General features: G+C 39.4%; 1 protein-coding gene across 9 annotated transcripts in view; it reads right to left on the bottom strand.

Annotated features, from left to right (window-relative positions):
• LOC119646808 (small conductance calcium-activated potassium channel protein) overlaps positions 1-17771 on the bottom strand; it is an 818793-nt gene that overhangs the window by 174176 nt on the left and 626846 nt on the right. The window contains exon 1 of one of the 9 annotated variants that reach the window (XM_038047409.1): positions 13796-16896. The exons of 7 other annotated variants lie outside the window; for them this stretch is intronic. The gene's annotated coding sequence lies outside the window, so the exon portion shown is untranslated. Of the gene's footprint in view, positions 1-13759; positions 16897-17771 lie in introns of those variants that run through there. One more of the 9 variants, XM_038047407.1, reaches the window with a different exon arrangement.

The raw sequence follows: 17771 nt of genomic DNA, 5'->3' as shown, positions 1-17771 counted from the left end.
AGAAAACCCGGTCGTTTCAATATGGAAGAAAAACAGTCCATCAGGACAATCAAATTATCGCGCGACCCGATTGTTATCCCACATCATCAAAATTCTTAAACCAGCCGGTCAAATTACCGTGAAGCAAGAAGGTATCGTTAAAGACTGGAACTACTGACGCAATATACATATGTTGCGCTGTTACTTATTGAAAAACACCGAAAGAAGCATTACCCGTTCTACAATGTCTGTTTGACCGTATGCGGGAAAACTCATTTGCCATGCATTGGGGAAACATCACAAAGTGCCAGATGCACACGGGTTTCAGCGTGCTAGGTTAAATTACCCTACGGTGATCCAAAGAGTAAAGTTCAGGTATGGGAGGTGTATCAAAACTACTTCGTGTATCTATCCATATTCATCAAGGAAGTGTCCCTTCGCCATTCCTCTTTGTACTTGCCATGGACGCTGCCACACGGGACGCATAAAACACAATCTGAGACTATTTTGAATATAATGGAGTTTGTGATGACCGACTTCAATAAAACTGTCACTGTCAGTAGCCGTCAACGGTAAACTGAAATTGCTTCACGCATCAGCACAATTCGGATAAAGCCGCGGTCCACAACTGGCATTGTTTGTGATCGACGTATCAACAAAAGTTTCAATTTCAAAACATATCTGGACGGCTGCCGAAAACAATGAATGGCGGCTTACAAAATGGAGAGAAAGATATCGCACTTGATCAGTAACGTAGCACGCGACGGTGATAAGAATTTACTAGGTAGGATCCTCAAGAATCGGTGGAAAATGGCCAAAAGACCAACTGAAGTAACGAGAACTTAATACAATAGGTGATTCGAAAGTCTTTATATTTCAACGTGTCCAATTGTATCACTGAGAAAAATGGCAAATGTGAAGACGAATATGGGGAAAACTGTCTGGATTTAAGTAGAACAGCATAAACAATCAATTATCATCTTCTCATCTTCTTTCACAAGTAAAGAACCCTTCACCTCTATCTTTCGAGAAAATCCACGTAGAAGGCATGTTAACAATCTAATCTTGGAGCAGAATCCCCGTGGAGACTATACGAGCGTCAAAAATACAATCAGCATTATTTGTATGTTTTTCTTTTACTTCAGATCACACTCACAAAGTAGTTGGATCACCAAAAATATTAAATTGTTGCAGATGAAATGCAGGATTTCACAATGAAGTGCAGTTAGTTATGATTTTGATATTCCAAACTTCGCCAGGTGGTATCAGATATAGCATAAATAGTCTTGAATTTTACCGAAGTGTAAACGTGAGACAATAAAGGATAGAGCGATTGAAGCGGACACGCTCAACGGAAGAAATACACAGCAGTGGTTCGAAAAATTTCGGCCAAGCGACATCAAGACGAAAAATTTTGACAATCAGAACCGTCGATCGAAAACGACCAGCCGCCCTAGCTAGTACAGTCTAACGCACGTGAATCTGTAAGTATTCTCGATATGGGCTTGAAAGGATGATGGGGCTTCATAAGCGGTTTTTACATGTATTCAACGTAGCAAAATTGGATGGAAAATGGAAATTTACAGTTCTCTGCTCTCTCGCAACCCCAAGGTTCAAACTTGAATAGTGACATACGACGAAATCTGGGTATTATACGACCATCAACTCAGCACAATGGTTAGATGCCAACCACGCTCCAAAACTATGCTAAAACCGAGCCCTCACTCGAAGAAGCTAATGCTGGTTGTTTGGTAGTCTGCAGCTTTCTGACAACACACGACCTCATATATCTAGAATAATTAACGAAATATGAGTCTTGTCAACCGGCTATTACTACAAACTAGAAACACTACAAAGCTGGCATAAGTGCCCTTGTATCTCGTTGAGAGAAATGTCTCGCATCTGCTACTTATTTTGGCTAATAAATAAGAGTCATATGTTTGAAATTTTACCACCAACTCCAATATTTCATCAGCAAAAACTTAAAAACATCGTCTAAAAATAAGAGCTCAATTTCAACACATATGACAATTTCATTTCCCCTTCAACATTTCGAGGACTATTTTGGAGTACAAGTTTCCCGCATGAAGACCGTCTGTCGTGATAATATATATATCTATAATTTTTGTTGAATTTCGTACACTTGATCGCATTTCGTTACTCGATCGTTTGTCTATCACGAGACTAGTTCCACTAAGTCGTCGATAGTGACAAAAACGTTCGGAGACTGGAATCACTTCAAAAACCACATGTATGGAAAATCTTCACCGATAGCGTCGCTTATCAGAAACATGGGATTAACCTTTTCTCAAATTGTGGCGTGCAGGCTCATTCGCTGAATCAACAAAAAGAAATGCATCTTGAATTACTTAATCAGGAGGTCCCATAATATGTTGTTTTACGAAAAGGATTTGATTGGTGTAACAAATATCTTGAGTGTGGGTTTAATCATCAAACATTTGCAATAAGGCTACCACGCAAGCTTTATCTACCTCGTTAACCCAAATTATTTCCATATTTCTTAGTTGGAGCAGTATCAACGTATCGATTACTCGAAGGAATCTACTATATCTATTTGATTGTGTTGTTATGACGTGACAGAGTAGCTATCGCTAAATAATTGCTACCAAAGCAGACATATCTAGTAGACACATTTTGGAGTCAACTCTGTGGCTGTTTACTTGGTCTCATTATTCTTATTTCATTACACCTAGACAGACAGACACAAGTTCAGGCAATTATACTAATTTCGCCCTATGTTAGCTTTGTTTTCCAATTTTCAATAATTCTCAATTCGGGAAAAATAAACTGAATAAATCAGAGAACCAATACGACAAACTCAATTCCATTCTTCGAACGAGCGATAAAAAAGCAGAAATTCTAAATAGCCGAAAACTACGATGTAACCCTTATCTAGGGTAATATTCTGCGTTAATGAGCTAACACACGTAATACATTGATCAAAAACAATGAAATGTTTATTAGCCCTCTTTCTTAATATGGTTCCCATTACCCTCAATTAAGGCATTACATATCACCGTTGCAGGCCCCTAGCAATATGCTTCCGCTCTCTGCAGGACTTTCCGAGAAACATGTACCCTTACTCCACTGTTCTGCGCTCTGTAGCTTCAACAAAACCCATTCGTTGGCTGGATTCCATTGCACAGTATAATCATCAACGGAATTATCGGCCGCCTTTCAATTTACCTCCTTCCTAATCATAGCATTGTATTACTATCTCTTCCCTTCAAACTACCCTTTAACATTTCGCGAACAGTTTTTTTTGTGGGAAATAGTCACAGAAATTATTTTAATTTATTCGTGTTTTAAAATTACGACATACAATTCCCAATTCAGCCGGGGAGGTAGTACCTTAGAAACAAATTGAACGCTGGAAAAAGCATTTCCTCACACCCGAGAATAACCTGTAAGGACGGTAGGTAAAGAATACAACGGCAATACTGTAATAAAAGCAGTAGTGTAGAGAAAGGTCTGCCAATATATACATACTAACTGCATAAACGCCTTCGATAACCTGAATAATCGCAAAGCAGGGGGCGTTGACAGAATTTCAGCAGAGCACCTTCACACGGATTATGAATCTGCCGAACATAATGAATCGGGAACAAGAAATGTCAACAAAAGTCAGAAGAGGATACAACAACAATCAATGAGGCATAATATTACTCTTCTCCTTCTTCGCCCTTTGTTCCGTCCAGAAGCGGGGTCGATGTTCGTTGATACGTCAGTTTTAAAGTAAACCAGTTGTAAAACGCCACTTCATCTAGGTTGAGCTAATGCGTGAAGCAATTTCATAGCGCAGTTCACCATTGGCTGATAGCATTGACTCCTAATATTTAAATCGTTCAGTTCTGGGTAGGTCACTGCCACTAACAGTTATAGTTCCTTTTTCATAGCATCGGTTAAAGCCACGCCGATCTCTAGACCACTTTGATTCACGATTCTTTGATCGGTTTCATGAATACGGTTCTCATGAATGCGTTCAAAAATCTTCACGGTTTGAGACAGCAACTGTGTCAGACGGTAATTTGAACACTCTGCTGGATTGCCTTCTTTTTACATATTGGAATTGTGGTACTTTGTTTCCAGGCGGATGATGTTCTACTTTCCTCAATAACCCGATTGAAGAACTCGCTGAGTCACAGTATTGGGCCCCAGCTCTTCGCTTTAAAAAGCTCAGATGCATAATATTACTATATTGTATAAATAAAATAACTGCCCATTTAATTTAATTAATAGGTGATAACCTACTAAAAGAACTAGCCGGCCTTAGAAAGAAAAAAAGCTGTTTCAACCAAAACACCCTGACACCAATTGCAGAGCACCTAATAAAGTGGAACTCCATTCTCTGCATAACATTCGATTTTTCAACTTATGCCCCAAGATGTTACAAGTGTTCAGTAATGAAGGCCAAGTGAATAATAAATCGGAGCTATGGGAAAACTGAAAAAAGCAACCCATAGCAATTCATTTTGGAAGACACAAACGCAAAGGCCGTTAAGTGGGACAGAAAGACAGATGTGAATAGGCTAAACCCTACATGTAAAAGTAGTGTGACGAACGAGCTGAATATGAGTGACGAAAATTGGGCACAAATCCTCGCCACAGCCTCAAGAGAGGTTAGAAACTTTGGAAACACCGCATATTCCAATTAGGGGTGAAATAGGACAAAAAATTCCCAATTCAAGGACGCCTTTAAAGCCTCATCTGCTTATCGTTTTTCAGCTTACACGTTATTTTGGGCACACTGATATACTAAACTAGAATCCTCCTTTTTGCTCAATAGAGTCCGTAATCTTAGCGGAATAGTATTATAAACCCAACTCAAATTAAGTTTAGTCTTCTATGTGTCTACTTAAAATTACGCATACGTACCAAATGTAAACAGAACTGCTTTTTTAAAAATTATTTTGTTTATTATATTTCAATTAGAAAAGTTTTTTATTTTTCTACATACTATCCAGCCAAAGAAAATGTATTTTCTATTGAATTGGGAGTTTTAAATCGCGTCACCATATAATTCCTTTGAACTTTATTGAAACCATTGGCGCACGAACGCCTCCACTGCCGCATCGTTGTCAAATCGTTTGTGCATTGATAGTGCAGCCATCATGGAGAAAATATTAAGATTAATAACACCTTTTCCATAAGGAAACAATTGCCACTATCTTACCGCCTGACAATATCGCCTTGAAATAATTAAGATTTGTCTTTTCTTTTCGCTAGTAATATTTACTAACCTTGCAAATACCGATATTTCGGGAACCACTTTCGCTTCACCAGTACTCATCATCATTAGAGCGAGCACTGATCAATAGAACAAGTGGTTCCCGAAATATCGGTATTTGCAAGGTTAACAAATAACCGATTTTGAGGAACGCCATCGAGAGCCGTTAAAGATGGCAAACGGCCCCGTTTCATTGTCTTCGTACCGCCTGTTTAACTTCAATAAAAATACAAAAAACATGGTTCCTCATCGACTGCGAAATATGCGTTTATCCAATCCAATCAAATTCCAAGGACCATGTAAAAGGTCATGGTTGAACCTCTCTGCTGCCAATGGAACACCAACCGGTTTCGCTAACCTCATACTGAACCTAGGCTTTCAACGGTATTGCCCTTGGAAGTTTATTATAGCGTACATTTCGAGACCCATACTTGGAGCACACTACGAACCCCTTCCGACTATCAGGACAACTACTGGAAGAACCCCTTAGCATTATATCTTACTTGTGTTTCCGTAAAAAAAACTCGCCAAAGCGAAACTTGAAGAATGGTGTGTCACCGAACTAAACATCATATAGTTACAACGCCTTAACCACCAGTTGCTCCAAACCCCAGGAAATTAGCTCCGGATAAGCTAAACATCGTGAACGAGAAATTCAATACAATGATCTAGCTAGGATTGGCGCATCCATCAAATTGTTCGTGGGCTACACCACCAGATTATCGCGCACTCAACGGTTGAACTTGTGTCGACAAGAACCCAGTTCGGTACAATCAAAATTTCGCCCAAGTTCTCTGTGGTAAAATTGTGTTTTCAACAAAAGCCTTGGAAAGGGCATTTAACCAAATCCCGGTATCTGAAGAAATGCCATCACAACACCCTTCAGCCTCTACGAGTTTCCGACATACTACGTGCGCCAACTTTAGAGCGATTCATCGACGAGGCTTTGAGAGTAGTAGTTTCATCTTCACCTGAAGGGCACGCCAATCACTAAAGAAATATTTAATTCAAGCAAATGCGTTCCTGGTCAGCCCGATATCAGTTTCTTAGGATACGTGGTCTTAAAGGTAGGTAAAGTATACCCTTGCCAAGCAAAGTTAAAGCCATCCGCTCTACCCGCTAGCAACCACGGCAGTATCAGATGAAAATCACCAATTAACTGGATGATCAGCCGATTGAACTTATGGGTAAATGAAATGTAGGAGGAAAAACCTATACATAATCGAAACTTCCGGGCGAAATTAGCATCCTTAGTCTGCCCCGAAAGGAGCCGCCAGAAGACTTCTTCAATAAGATAACAAAATATTGATCCCCAGGTTCACCCCTTCGATCGAAATGGATAGTGACTAGGTTTAAAAGTAACCATGTAATTTTTTTATTGAATTCTTAATCTACACGAATTGAATACACTTGCGTTCTGGCTGTGCCTCGTATCCTAATAGTAGTGGGGTGGGTAATAGTTTTGTCGTAAGCAACAGTACTGATTTTTCGTTGCCTTTAATTTCTACTGCATGGATTAGTGTTAGGATTAATTAATTTCATATTCTATAATATTTATTATATTAGTCACCGATTGTCATGCAAAATACCTAATACAATAGAGAAAGCAAAGTGTTATCATATTATTAGTGGAGCTTTTTCTGGTTTTGTTGGTCATGGCTCTTTATGAGCAACGCTTGGCATTGAACTTTATATAGTAAAGATATATGCATCCTAGTCAAATTTTTGATGAACGAATTAATTCGAATATGGGATCAAATTCTTCTTACCATGTGCCACAACTACCCCTTTTACCATTAGTCTAAGTAATATTTGCTCTCCAGAAATTTTCTTCCCACAGAGCCCTGAGCTATTTTTGTATTTTTAGATTATCAAAACGAAATCTCTTTTGGAAAGTGTTCAAAATTTGTTTAATTACTCAAGTCCAATCTTTAATCCATGTAGATTGTATTTTACAGCATGTTGTGCAGTAAAATAAAATATGACCCTTCACTTCTCAAACATAACCGCGATACTTATGTTTACATATTGATCTTTCGCTGACTAGAATGCGCTGAATGATTTGGCAATTATATACAAGTATACTGAAATCTCGCCCAACCCCATCTATCCTATGCAGAAGTCTCTCGAAAATACCTTCGATATTGAGTGCATGTAACTAAATCTGGAACGATAGATTGCACATGTAGTTCAAATTAGTCTGGTGATAATAAAACAACTAAGTGGGCAGTCCCGAAGGCTAAAAATAATGTATCCAAGGGACACTGAAAATATTTTGCTCTTAAGCTCCACGGCAAAAGTTGAAAATCTCTGGGAGATAGCAGGCGAATAGTGGCGTCTAATTTAGTGATCTCAACATATGACAGCAAAGATGTTTAGGGATTAGTCATCTTCCCCTTCCTATATAGTTTATCGATATCTGATACTATTTCATCGTTGAATCAACTTTGGCGTTAAATTTCAGGAGATATGACTCTTCAACTCTTCAATGCATTTCTAATATTGGCTCATGGCTCATGCTGTGTATGCAAGACAACCGCAGAATTAAGAGTAATGACTTTCCCACCAATAGCTTCCTGATTCACCTAGCGCAGAATATAAAATCCTCACTATAAATAGGAGTCCTATGTAGGAATCATATGCAGTAGAGAAAAGACAACTTTTATTCCAGCGTCAGCGTCTTAACACTTTAACACTTCTGCTACTTTAAGGGCATCCAGCCAAATGAATAATTTGTCTGTTGGTGCGTCACATCACCGCAGTCAGCCGATAAGTGGGTCATACTTCCAATTATTAGTCAAACACAAATTGTTCCCGAAGTACCAGTATATTCAAAATAAAAATCTTTACTAGCGATGGGAACGGAATCCACAATTGTATTTATCCAGCTTCTCTACTAGAAGGCAATGTCGACAATATATATTAATAATAATAATAGTCGTTGGTGCGACAATCCAACAGAATCAGGGCCTTGAATCATGTTATAGCACTTCATTCATGGTCATAGCGGTACACTCGACGAGGCAATGTGGTCAGCATTACGCTCGTCCATGGTTAGTACCCTGATTTGACTCAGGTAGTCATTCCCAGTTGAGTGGACTGGTATCCGACATCCAGCCGCGATACAAGCCTCTCCGTCACCAGTGACCTAGCGCTCTAACCACTGACCCATCCAGATTCGACAATATACAATATATGATATTAGTGATTTCTTATCAATCAAATGCGATAATGGCAGTGCTATGGTTAGCACTGGGAATTCCAGCCATTGTAGCTGTCTGTATTCTTCTTGTGATTGTCTTGCTGATGTGAGTTTATCACTTGCACAAGAGCAGAAGGCAAACAAATAAACAAATTTAATTAAACGAGTGATTACATCCCACCCCTAGAAAATATTGTCTGAGAAATTAATATGAACATTTTTATAGTAGAAATCGTAAGATATGCGAACTTTTCAATTGTCTCGCCAGACCGAGGGCAAATGACGGGGAGATAGTCGGAGGACGGATTCAATGACCTGCATTACAGCGATAATACATTTTGTTGTAAAGTCAGATAGTGGCGCGACGGTATTGAGACGGTGCAGAGCGAATATGCTTCAGGAAAAAGTAGCCCAAATTCAAAGCGTAGTATGCCATTCTCCTAACAGGAGAAAATTTGCGCTGGTCGGGGGAGTCAAAAATGCCGCAGATCGCAATGATTTCAGAACTGTGTACCGCATCCCGAAAGAGTTTGCAGGTGGTTCCAAATCTCTCGATGGTCCTGTGAACGACCTCAACAGGCGAATTCTCATCCATAATGCTGGATAACTGAAGAGTTGGAAAGAACACTTCACCACGTTTCTTATCTGCATCACATCCGGCGGATGAAATGGCTAGTCACCGAAACATGCGGATAAGGACTGTTCCTACAAGTAAAATAGAAAACATCTCGACCATCAATGCTGACGGTCCCCCCGCAGAGTTATTTATTGCTGCGCCTTCAATTACGGAAGATTAGTTGCTTCCACTCTTGGGAACCCGAGAACTTTCCCAGTGAGTAGAAAAAGGGGATGATGGTCAAGATACCAAAGAAGAGCGCCCGCTTTGAGTGTTACAATTGCAGGGGTATCTGCGTGCTCCCTGTAGTCGCAAAAATATTATAATAGCTACAACAATTCTGGAATGCATCAAAGAACATGTCGAAAGCTTGATTTACAGAGAGCAGGTAAGTTTCCGCTCGGGATCTCCCTACATTGACTACAAAACACTCTACAGATCATTTTGGAGCAATGCGAATTTAAATTTTCGTGACACCAGCTCTTCATTAATTTCGATAGAGTGAACAGGGAGTGTACATGCAGTGCTCCTCATTATCAGAACGATATGTGATGGCGTCACGTATTAGATCGAGGTAAAATCTTGGAGGATTTTGAGAACCTGAGCGGAGTCGGCCAGGGCTGCATCCTGTTATAGATATTATTTCTTCTTATTATCGGAAATTCAATGGACGATGACATCTTTCCTCACACACCTCGATTACCGTAATGATATCTGTTTGCTATCTTACAGCGTTACACACCTTGGTCAAATGGTTCTGGATTTGGAAAGAGAGGCAAGTAGGATCGAACTGAAGATGAACACCAATGAAGGTTCCCAGTCTGACGTGTCATCACACTCTCCCTGTCTGCATTAATGGACAGAGCGTTGAAGGCGTCGATCAATTTGTATATCTAAAAAGCGTGGTTTCTGTAGATGGTGGCACTGATGGCGGTAGATGCGCTTTCGCTACCCTGTCTAAAATCTGGAAATGCAGTTATCCCAACAGCAAGATTAAGTTGAGTCTGTTCTATGCTAGCTTAGATTTCACAGTTCCCATCTATCCACCAAATTTCGTTCGGATCGGTATAGCTATTTTGGAGCAAAGTGCGTGTGACGGACATCCAGAAAAACAGAGAGTCTTACTCCAGATATCGATCAGATGTTGGATAAGGTGTGACATCAAAGTATGCTTTACGAATTGCATCTTCCGGGAGAATTCTTTGGGATGCTATATTCGGCTATTCAATGTATTTTTCAGATAACGAAGGAACACACTTTAAGTTAAAAAAAAGTTGCAGCTAGTGTAACGCAGGCCAGTGTTCTAGGTCTAACATTATTTCTTTTGTATATCAATGTGATGAAGCCCATCCTTACGAAGAGGAAAAATACTGAGGAAGTAACAATGGAGATACAGAAACCTATTTATCATATTGCAGATAATAGAAAATCAAACTAAATGAAACCAAAACGACTTACACTAGCTGTATTAACAAAATAAGCCGGGAAACCGGAAGCTGGACGCTTCAGGTATGAAAGGTTTTGTGTATTTCTTTTATATAGGCATTTGAGTGTGAATTTGTCAAATTAGTACGTAATACGCATATATTATGTGAGAATATCCACTTTCGAGTGATATTCAGATTCTAAATCTAGAATTTCCAAAGAAGTGACAAATTTAACCTATTATAACTTTGTTAATAATAGTGCGATTTCCGCCAAACTTGGTAGGATTAAGGTCTATATTATAGAAACATCGCCCTTGGTACATCAGAAAGTATACAATTAAACATGGTCAGCGATTACCTTCGCATAAAGATAACGCCGAACGACTTAAAAGATAAACTGAGTAGAGACGAATGCTTTTGAACACTAGCCAGTTCCGCAGCAAAGGTAGGGGTCGATGTCTGGGATTGACCAGAAAGTGTTTCCCTTATAAAATACTCCACACTGTCAAGGCGCGTGAACCATGGGATTAGTCTTATGAAGAATATCAGCTCTTGAAACAAAGAAAAATGTGCATAAAATTTAAAATAACGAGAACATGATAAATATCGGAAATTCGTTTTCTTACAATCTATCGAGACCTTCGATTTAAAAAAATTTGTTCATTCCCATTTATATATATTTATGTATAAGAAATCAGCTTAAGCTCAACAGAACATGCTGCCATTTATCGCATCAGTGGCGTTCACAGTTGCAATATACCCATCAAATTCCGTAGACTTGTAACGGTTTCGAAATAATAACAACACAATAAATCCCTTGTAATAAGGCTTGTTTTACACGGAACCTTAACATCTTTGTGTGACCTTTTATAGTAAAAGCATTTCAAGCAACTCGGAAACCGAAAGCTCGGCGCTTCAGGGTTCGTACATTCAGATTTTTCGAGTTTGTAGTTGTCAACACGTCAGGAAACCGGAAGCAGGACGCTTCAGGTATGAAAAGTATTGTGTATTTCTTATATAAAGACATTTGAGTGTGTATTTGCCCCATTAGCTCGTAGTACGTAATATATGCATATATTATGTGAGAGTATCAACTTTCGGGTAATATTGACTTTTACAGTCTTGAATTTGCAAAGAAACCACAACTTTGACTTATTATAACTTTCTTAGCAATAGTGCGATTTCCACCAAACTTGGTAGAATCATGCTCTATATTAGAATTAATATTACTTCGTGGTAATACGATAAACTTAAGGGAGGTTTTCCGGCCAAATACTAAAAATAATAGTAATATACTATTATTACCTTTATTTGAAAGAAAGGTATGGAAGGTATTTCGGAGCCTAGGTACCATATAGTGTTTTTCGAGTGGGTATTTTCTGAGAATGGGCCCGTTATAGAAATTATCACTTTCAACCCTCCGCACTCCCCACCTTTCCAACAAATATCAGAACTAAAAGCGGCTTCGGAAAGTACTAATCCCACATGGCTATATTTGGTGAAAAAAAAATGTTCACACGCCTTTTTGCTCGTATGGGAACCCCTAACTTAAATTCAACGTAAAAGCATGTAACTCACTGTATGCGTGAGCGTTCATAGTTCCCACCGTTTCCCCAAATTTTTTGTCAATCGCTATAACTGTCTCCGAGAAAAAAGCGTGTGACACACAGACAGACAGATGATGCAGTGTTTTTCATCTCGGGAATGATGCCGATTGACATCCTGGCAACCGAAATAATGAACAGGTCCATTTCTCCCTTTTCGCAGGGGAAAAAAATCGAAAGGGACAGATCCATAAGCAGATGGCAACAGCGATGAAACTAGTCAGAGAGCGATCGTTAGACTTACAGGTTGATCCCTTCCATCGGTGAGTGGCTGGAGAGAAAGCATGGGGAGATCAATTATAATCTCACCCAGTTTCTCGCAGGCCATGGAGGATACCGTCAATACCTGTACAGATTTGAATTGGACACCTCACCTCATTGCCCAAACTGCGATGGGGTCCCAGAGGACCTAGCGCACGTATTCTTCCAATGTTCTAGGTTCGTGGAAGAAAGGAGGAACCTAGAGGAAACTATAGGTGAGGTGCTATCACCGAAAAATTTTGTCCGGAGAATGGTAGCTTGCCAGGAAGGCTGGGAAGCGATCAATTCCATGATCCAGAATAAACTGCGAAGAGCAGAAGTGAGAAAGGCGCGGTTACGAACCCCGCGGGTGGAGGGAAGGAGACCTAGCTAAAGTAAGCTTACTCCGCCCCTTGGTGTAATAGCGGCGTAGGTAAGGTGGTTCTACGGGGTAGGGAGAGTTGGAGATTTCCACCTCCTTAAAAAAAAGACCGACAGTAAACCGATTTTGATAAGGTTTTGTTTTACACAAAACCTTAAAAAAGAACCTTGTCTCACTCCACACGCCGCTACTTTGCAACTAATGTCAAATACGAAACTTCTGTCGGAAAGTACTGTCAAGACTCTACACTTGCATGGGTACTCCCTTAAACTCCATAGAAAGTCATGTCTTTACTGTATACGAGGGGTTCATAGTCAATATGTGTTCACTTAATTCCATCTCAATTGATGAAACCGTTTCGAGAAAAGAGTGCGTATGATAGACAGACAGATCACAGACAGTAACCCCGTTTTAACAGATTTTATTTCTAACACAAAATCTTAAAAAAATTCTATTTATTGGTTATTTTGCAAGATTGCAAAAATATTAGCTTTAATTTTCACATAAGTCGCGCCAATAAATATTAAATTATCTTTCATATAAAAAATTTCAAAACCGAAAATTACTTATCCGATATGATTAGTATTTATTTGTGTATCGAAATTTTACGGATGCGTATGCATCCTATAATTTATATTAAAATCCAAAAGACCACATCTTTGATTGTTTGAATTTTTAATGAGAAAACAAAAACGACTAACGAAATTTGATGATAAGTGTATTGCAAATACTTTTAAAGCTTAGCAAAAGTCCATCTTATCTATAAGACGCATTTTATCCGGTAATAAAAGTGCATAGTTTATTTTGGAACTTTAAATGCACGCTTCCATTGCTTTCCAATATTTCTATCATCCCTCGATAAAATAGCTACTTTTGAACATTAAATTGCATACTCCAAAAAAGATCTCGCTCGATGCGGCAGCTTTCTCTCTACGAGATACATTGCATGCATGGGGCAGCCGTGTTAAAGAGTGAAAACAACCCACCATTAATATTTCATAAAAGCGTTTCAGAAACCACAAATCGCAAAACATATAAAATACATATTATTTTATAATCACCTGCACATACAGATTGATGGCGATTGAAACACTCACGCTCACAATCTCTACGTCAGCTCATTGACCGTTGAGATTTGAATTTTGAATCGTAGTCCGGAACAACTAGCAGCAGACACGGCAGCAAATCCAAACCTTTGCTTGGTATTTATATTGAGATATTGCCGCATTTCATTTTTCCCGTCATATTTTGAATAGTTCGTTATTGACGTCAACTCCATAATTTTACGAATTAGGTCTTTATTTAATACTCGAAATTAAAGCAATTTTATTAAATCAAATTAAGATTTGGTCGCGTTGTCGTTTTTAATGGTTTTTGTTGGGTTTGAATTGCGGGGGATTAGCTGATATCACAAAAAAGGCAGACGACCTTCGTCTTCATGTCCTTAGTCACGCTGGTTGAAGCCAGTCAGTCGTTAAGCGTTCATTCTGAGGATTTCATACTCACATACTACTTGGTATCAACACCGAAATTCAGAAATACAAATCGCGGGATTTATCACTAATTGAACAGACTATGTATATAGAAGTTGAGTATTATGCAGGCCCGCTGGCGATTAACTTTAAGTAGAATTTTTTTGTGGCATTGAGAAGGGTTATCAGCAAGATAGTACATACGCAATGTATGCTTAGTTCCGTTATAACCGCGTGTTGGGTTTTCTGTCGTTGAAGGAAAAGCGAGGTACTGTTTTCTTCTTATTTTTTCCTTGACTGCCCTTCGGTTTCCTTTCCTTGATATTTTTATTTTGCCAAAGACAAAAGGATATCTGTTCGGAAGGAATAGAAAATCGATTGATCCACGTTATTTGTCCGCTTGAATTGCGTGTATACGTACATATACGGATACGGGTGAACAGGACTCGCACAGAGAAGGCACAAAGCTCTCACATGATGTTTTCAATCAGTCTATGTGGCTGTCAGTTTGCGTATCTATCTGTATCCATCTGTTCATACTCGTAAGTATGTACAATCGAACTGAGTTGGAAAAGTGAACGGAAAGTCGCTAAGCTAAATGCATTTTTGCCGTCATTCATTGAGTAAACGCTGCTCAATTATTTAAGCCAAGTCTTATTGACGAAGATGGCATTTGTATTCTTGGGTTTTAATGATGCACGACCGAAAAATTATGGTGTAGGACACACAACACAAAAGAAGCATTTAGAAAGACGCAGCTGCTGATTTTTCTTCCGCTGTCATTCTGACTTTTCCTTGTTTTCTCGGCACGCCCGTTCATCTAGAATTCCTTTTTGGAAGTACTTCTGCTGTGGCTACGCTTTCGCGTCTTTGCACAAAATCTATCATTTGGCTTGATATTTTTCGCATCTGTGATTTCTATGACGTCGATTTGTTTATTCACAACTATGAAATCCTGAGGGTATGCCCTTTGCTTGCCGTGTCGTGATTCTATGGAACACACCCTCGTCTAATAGTTTCTTGTCCTGGTAACGATGAAGAGGACATGGGCTTTTGACTCGTCGACGGCGGGATATCATGGATGTCATGAATACGGCGCGTAGAGTAGTTTTGCTTGCTAATTAATCAAAAGAGCACTTCTCCACATTCCAAACCACTGATGAGGGTTGGATACAGGGAAAGAGCAAGGCGTTAGGAGCGGCAAATACGTGCGAATCGGAGTGGAATTGAAAGCGGCACGGAAAGGGAATGAAAGGATGGATTAGGATTCAATCTGCTTTGCATTTATTCTTGCCGAATAATTTTAGAAATCGGCTGCTAAAAGCGCACTACAGTAGCGATCTGATACGGCACAGATACGTGACACTTTTTGGGGGTATATTTTTAATTTTCAACTTTAGTTTTTATCCGTCTGCGCTGCTTTGACTTCTTTATTTCTAGCTATTATACGAACACTGTATATTTCTGAAAATTTTACACGTCGTAATCGCACACACCCTAAAATTACTTTTTCTTCCTATATAATATATATGTAACAAAATGAATGGGAAATCACAATAAATGAGGACTAAGAGATTTTGTTTGGACACTGATAAGACACTCGACACTTGGGTACGGAATAAAAAGGTTAAAAGTCCCAAGCAACCACCCCGAAAAATCAAACCGCACGAAAATCCATCTGAAAATCCGGCACCGACTTGGGCAAGGATTTGATTGCTTCGTATTCTCAAGATTTGCTGACTACGAATCCGACGTTTCGGATACGACTTCGAAAATCTTTCGAAAAACCACACACTGCATGTTATTCGTTTATATTCACTTGCCGGACAACATCCCCAAAGTTTGTGTCTTTTGAAGAGACCAAAATCGACGACACATTCACAGTAACGACGACAGATACCAATTTCTTAGCAACGACAATATCTAAAGATTTTCTATTTATTATCCCTCTCACACGAGTCTCGAAATCGAATCGAATAATTCAATCACTATCTCCTCCGAGGAGATGCTCTCAAATTCTGCTCCCCAATTGAATGGATCTGTATCAAGAAAGCGAACCGAAAATTTTAGTTTCGCGCATAATACACTGAAAGATAGAAGGGATCCAAACGAAAGCTATTTAAATTGCGATTCTGCCTCTACCGGAATGATGGCAAAATCAAAGAAGAAACTATTCAGAAAATAGCTGTTCCCTATGGATGTCACGACGTCGCGATAAGCTCTGTTACAGTTTGAGAATGAAAAGTCGGAGCATCGGTATAAACGAAACGACAAACAAAATCGAAACTTGAATCAAGAAAATTGCGTGCGCTATAATGATCTGGCATGTGTAGCGTGTGTGAACATAATAATATATTTTTATAGAAACCGAGAGGAAAAATAAGCACAACGTTTCCTCCAAGGTGGGTATCCCGACATAGACTAAAGGCGTAAGAACTTGCAAATCGACAGGAAGTATATATAGTCAACAGCAGGGCCACAGCAATCACCACGCACACGACACATACGTTCCTTTCTGGTCGAAAACACACTAGAAAGTAGTGAAAGGACCCAAAGCAACACTCCTCTGAAGTCCTATCCTAAGCGAAACTCACACACGATATCCGAGTCCGACGTCCGACTGTTGTCCGTAAGCATTCTTTTAGATATTTCGGCAACTACGACGACGACGCCGCATTGATAGTATCTATACGTACAATACCCTTCCAAAAGCAGGAACAACAACGATAACTTTCTTCGCGTCGAGCAGTGTTAGTAATTGTACGTGCGCTCTCTTCGTACTCCATGGCGACCACGAACCAGATGATTGCCAGACTCCCAACCTCCTGGCTTCTTCACATTCTCGCAAAACGAGAAAGCTCACGAAACAACCCCAACTGAGTGATGGGCTAACCACCCACCACGAATTCAACCACCTTGCCAAAAGTAGCTCCCATCCGAAAAAGTCGCTCGAACAGTACATGGAGGGAGAGAAAAGTTTCCCTCCTCGCCATTACCACGGTTAGATTGGATGAAAATGCTGGAGAGTGTTGCCTATCACAGTTCCATGATGAACCATGGGGTTTGGATATCATTATCCCTGTGGAGTAACAAATCACTTCGAGATGCACGGCTGATGCAATTTAATATCTCGCCCGTCTAGAGAGATACTTTTATAAAGCATGACTGCTGCGAAAAATTCTTTGCCTGGAGTTTGTACAGATTTCCTTTTTCTTTGAAACGCTCTTGACAGGGCTCCATTTTAAAAACTGCGATTTTTTAGGCAAAAATCCGGGCATATAAAATATGATAGTACTTTTCAGGACAGGATAAGATTCAATGAAGGTACACGTTAATGGAATGGTTGACCCAGATTCAACTGCGTTAACTTATAGAAGCTTTTTATATGATCCTTTCTCGTTGAGCATGGTAAACTACATATAAGAGAGGCGATAATGGTTAACAATAAAATATTAAAAATTGTACTCAGCTCTGCAATTCCCAGAAAATTTGCGAATGAATATACATACATAGTTCCTACTAGCAGTTGCTTTCATTTTCTATGCTCTGCCTAGTAGAATCTGCTCATTCTGTAGACAATATGTTTGGCATCTTAAAACAA

This window comes from Hermetia illucens, chromosome 1 (assembly GCF_905115235.1).
Source record: "Hermetia illucens chromosome 1, iHerIll2.2.curated.20191125, whole genome shotgun sequence".
Taxonomy (NCBI): domain Eukaryota; kingdom Metazoa; phylum Arthropoda; class Insecta; order Diptera; family Stratiomyidae; genus Hermetia; species Hermetia illucens.
The sequence above is the reverse complement of the archived record's forward strand: the minus strand, read 5'-3'. Positions and strand labels throughout refer to the sequence as shown.